Source organism: Oryzias melastigma, linkage group LG2, assembly GCF_002922805.2.
Source record: "Oryzias melastigma strain HK-1 linkage group LG2, ASM292280v2, whole genome shotgun sequence".
Taxonomy (NCBI): Eukaryota; Metazoa; Chordata; class Actinopteri; order Beloniformes; family Adrianichthyidae; genus Oryzias; species Oryzias melastigma.
Genome location: NC_050513.1, coordinates 19353784 through 19358888, shown reverse-complemented (window position 1 = coordinate 19358888; position 5105 = coordinate 19353784). Strand labels below are relative to the sequence as shown.

Here is a 5105-nt window from a genome sequence, read left to right as displayed (position 1 = left end):
GATACTTGAATTAAATAAGATAAACAAATTATAAGAATGAAAATAAAAAATAGAAGAATCAAATTAAATGGATGAATGGTAAATAAATTAAAGAATTAAATTAAATTAAATGTAAATATGAAATGAAATAAAATCAACAAAATGAAATCAGAGCCCTAAATGAAACAAATAAATAAAGCGACAAATGAAATAAACAAATAACATAAATAAAATAAATGAATAAAATGGTCGAATAAAATGAAATGAAATAAAGAGGAAGAACAAAATGTTCCACTGCCCCCTGGTGGAGCTGCTCTGCATCACCCGTTTCCTCACCAAACTGCATCAAATTTTCCTTTTTTTCTCCATTCTATTTTTAAAATGGCATATTCTAGATTTAATCCCTCAGTCCTGGATTTTCCTTCACTCTTTCGTTTCATTAAATCCCTAAATCCGTGTTGTTGCTGCTCCTCGTTCCCATGTGTGCACCAACACGTGTTCCTGATCTCTACAAAAGGTTTCGTGATGCATCTGTCATTTATCCCCCTCCTCCTCATCCATACATGTTGCAGGTGGTTCCCTCCTCCCCCGTGGCCTCCCGAACACACAAGGACACTTTTTTTTTGTTTTTTTTTGCAAGCAGAAACAAATGCAAACAGTGACACTTCCAGCACGTTCCGGGCGTCCCGGTTCCAGCCCCGCCGACACCCAGGGGAACTGGTGTCCTTTGTCAAAGCGACCGCTTCCGCCGCTCTGGCAGCTGCAGCTAGCAGGCAGCCGCAGAGCGGGAGCCAAGACGGGCGGAGAAATGGCCGCACACATGTGGCGTGCGTTATCACGGTGGCTGCTTCCACCTGCGGACCAAACATTGAAACCAATCGACGTGTCCTGGCGACGCCGCCAGCGCCTAGCAACAAGGACGGACAAGATGCCTCATCTCTACACTTTACTGTTTCAGCATATTTCAAATATTACACACTCTGAATTTGATCCCACAAGGAGATAACCTCCTCAGATCGCACATTTTAGTATCCTTGAGTTTATTATTTCACTTTTGTAGTGTTTTTTTTAAATCAAACACAAAACAATGCTTTCAAAATAACATTGAAGTGTCACGATGCATCATATTTCAAGTAGATCCAAGGTTGACGCCATTTTTTCCCTTCTTCTCTTTGTCTGAAACAACCAATTTTTGGGGATAAAAAGATGAGATATTTTCAGCATTGATGGACAAACTGGTCTCAAACTCAAAAAGTTTTTGAAGACGAATAATAACCAAGAGGCAAAGTTTTCTAATTTTTTAATCTACAAAAAACGCCACATAGTTTTACTTTGAAAATCCAAACCTTGGCAACACTTTACTTTGAAGATTTATTACTTCCTGTGACAGTTGCGCATTCCACTTGTCTAGTTTATAAAATCCAACGTTATTCTGCGTTGAAAGACAAAACGATTAGAAATAACCCTTCCAGAGGCTCTGTCTTCCTCACCAAACCAGTTCATCCATGTCTTTATGGATCTTAAACACGGAACAACAAAAGCTAAAATGAGGGATATAGAGTGTTCATCCTGAGACCGTTCATGGGTTCAAATCCAAGGTTGGGTTGTTCTCTAAATTAAGGGGTTTGGATTGGGTACTACATGTGTACTACACAGTTGGGTTCTTGGAATTGTCCCAAACCCTCCTGGTATCCTGAAGCATTTAAAAGTTCAAGCCTTCGTTCCTTCAAAATAACCACACACCATAATACTTCCTCTACCAAACTTCACACTTGACCGAGTAGACTCAGACAATCAGATTGTTCAGATTGTTGGATGAAACACTACATTCCAACTCCAGGCCTCGAGGGCCATATGTTTTCCAACATACCCTCCTCTGGCATGTTCTGATTGTCTGGACACACCTGAACCAGGTAATCAGTGATGATTGGATATCTGGAAAGTTGACTTGACACCTTGAGTGGCCTATCCCTGTTCTAGAGAGTATGTATCCACTGAGTCCAGAGGTGGAGGAGAGGATTTACACCACAACATCCAACGGTTTGCACTTGGTGATGTATGATTTAGATCAAATGCTCGGCTATAAGAACATGTTCTCTCTGCACCACACCTTGGGAGTCTATAGGGGTGAAACTATGCCTCATAACCTTAACCATCTTCTGTCTTCCTCAAACTCCACCACCTTGTAATATTTCCACTGGCGAATGACAAGACTGGACTTGTTGCACAGGAGCTACGTAGTACCTTAGGCAACAACTGCTCTACGAGTGGATGAAAAATGGTCAAGCCTGTATCGGGCAGGAAGACCACACAAAATATCAAGGTTGTAAACCAATCACTGTCAACGGGTTAGTTAAAATGGCGGTGTACGTATCAGGAAGCCACGGTGACGGATTTGGCCTGATTTCACGAGGGCCGGAGGTAAGGCAATATTGTATGACGTCGACACCTCACTGTGTCCAGTAATAATGGATTGTCTATTATTACAGTCTATCAAATACTGATACAGACACCTACAATGCCCTCTAGAGGTTGTTAGTGGAAAACAACCGCTAGAGGGTTTTTAGTGATAAAATAACATATAAATGAGCCCATTTTAATTTTTTTCAAATCACCTGGAAGTTATTACTGAGTATAACTCTCACTCCTGGCCAAACTACACAAAAAAACGCAACATGGTTGTCCGGCAGTCACCTGACTAATGTTGACAAACTGAAAGTAAACAAATGGAGAACCCAAACTTTTTAGCCTTTTGCTTGATTAATATTTCACTCAGAGGGTCAAATTTAAATGTTTGTTGGGTATAGACCAAATGTATCATGGTCTGGCCGCTGGGTAATTCCATCCGGCCCTCCAGATCATTTTATTTTATTATTATTGATGACCTGGTGTTATCTTGTTCTTATTTTTAACTTCTATAATTTTGACAAAATACATTTTTACGTAGAGTAAAATGATGAAAGTTATTTGAGGTTTAAGTTGATTTATTCTTAAATAATATTCCTGCATTTTTTATTATTCATAATTATGTTAAAAAGTTACGGTTTTAAAGTTTTAAGAATTGGCATTCTGCTAGCTTTTTAGAGTATTTTGATATTTACTAAAACTGTTTAGGCTATTTGGTGTTTAGCTAATAATTTATTTACATGCTAGCTGTTTTGGCTAATTTAGGCTTTTTTCAGTTTTTTTAGGCTATTTTGGAGTTTGGCTAATATTTCAGCTACATGCTAGCTATTTTGGTTAATTTAGGCTGTTTTAAAGTTTTTCGGCTGTTTTGGAGTTAGGCTAATGTTTACATGTTAGCTGTTTTGGCTAATTTAGGCCTTTTTCAGTTTTTTAGGCTGTTTTGGAGTTTAGCTTTTTCAGCGACATACTAGCTATTTTGGCTAATTTAGACTTTTTTAAAGTTTAAGGCTGTTTTGGACTTAGGCTAATATTTACAAGCTAGCTGATTTGGCTAATTTAGGCTTTTTTGTTTGTTTTTTAGGCTGTTTTGAAGTTTAGCTTTTTTCAGCCACATGCTGTTTTGGCTAATCTATTTTTTTGTTTGTTTTGTTTTTTAGGCTAAGGTGGCATTTAGCTAATATTTTATCTGGTTATCAGCTTCAGCGTTTTCAACAATCAATTTCAGCATCTTCAGCAGCCAAATTCAGCTTACATCATTCACACTAGCTTTATCACAGGTAATGCTATATATCTAGTTCATAATTATATTAAAAAGTTACGGTTTTAAAGTTTTAAAAATGTACTTTTAGAGTGTTCAATAAATGTTTATCCTGTTTGCCCTGCAACCTAAGACGTCTTTTGGATTTTGGCCCCTTGTGTGCGATTGAGTTTGACACCTCTGGTATAGACAATGTACAAACCAATGGAAACCCATTATGTGAGGTACCAAGATTATTTAAAAAAAATCATCGAACTGGTCAAACTCATTGCTTTAATCTTTCTGAAAGTATTCATAAATGCTTGGATTTGATTCGTCCAATCAAACTGTAGCAAATATTTATGGATGAAAGGATGATTTTGGAGACATTGTCTAATAACAGAGCGCTCTCCTCCTGGTTTATTTACTCTGGATAATCTTCATGTCAGCCGCATGAATCCGCAGCCTCTTGAAACTTCCCAAATCCACTCTGACTCCACTTGGAGGCCCTCCAGCTCGTCTGCGCGCTCCGTGTGTGTCAGGAGCCCTCCAACTTCCTCCAAAGCCCGTCCTTCCGAGGTTCGGCGGCGTTCCTCTGCGCGCGCCGCTTCATCTCAAGCCCCTGGCGCGGTCACGTCTCATTTCTGTCACCGCTGCCTTCGGAAGAGAACGTGGTGCGCTCTTCTTCTGTAACGCACCAGTCGCCCATCTAACCGTCCACTGAGCCCCTTTTTTAGATCCATTTTTGTCTACATGGTGAATGTTATGCGATGGGAATGTGATCTTGTCGCCCTGCAGTAACCGTCCTTGTGATCTCATTGGACGGTTTGGCTCTAAGCCCCATTGAGGCCGTCGTCGATCAGTTAAATAAACCCGGATTTGGTTTCTGACTCTAAACCAAAGTTTAGTTTTGTGTTTCCGTCCAGGTGGTCATCTCTGCAGCAGAAACCTCGCCGCCTTCAGCCCCTCTTGGCGAGGGCGAGGCTGCAAACGGGACCGTGATCTTATTAGAGCCCAACAAGGCGAGACGGAGCAAATGTAGGTCATTTTCATCAGCGTGAGCAAAGTTTATTTCAGTCTGCCCCCAAGAAACAACGAGCCAGAATACTATGAATGCTGATCAGAGCTTTGAAGCCTGACTGTATGATTTAAAGCTGCAGCTTCTTTCAGAATAATCTTATCTACGGGTGAAACAATCGAAGCAAAATCTTCCTGGAAGTGATCATTTCAAGTGATTTTTGTCTTTATAATCCAAAGTGAAGAATGAGGATTCTCTAAATCTGACGTTTTGTTGAAAAATTATAAACTACAGGTTTCTTATGTTGTTTATCTCAATAGTTTCTGTCATCAACACTCATACTGACTATTACATCATTAATCCAAGTAGGTAGAATTAGAAACAATAATACTTTTTTAGTAGTAAATGTGCAAAAAACCCAAAATGTTTAGATTTACTTATTAAATATCTTTTTATTTACTTTGA

The 5105-nt window shown here is 39.3% G+C and overlaps 1 long non-coding RNA gene across 1 annotated transcript in view; it reads left to right on the top strand.

Moving 5' to 3' along the window:
* Window positions 1–4819, top strand: part of LOC112156717 — an 8590-nt gene extending 3771 nt beyond the window's left edge. The window contains exon 4 of the long non-coding RNA XR_002921029.2: window positions 4549–4819. This is a non-coding gene — a long non-coding RNA (uncharacterized LOC112156717). The remainder of the gene's footprint in view (window positions 1–4548) is intronic.
* Window positions 4820–5105: the final 286 nt, after the last annotated feature.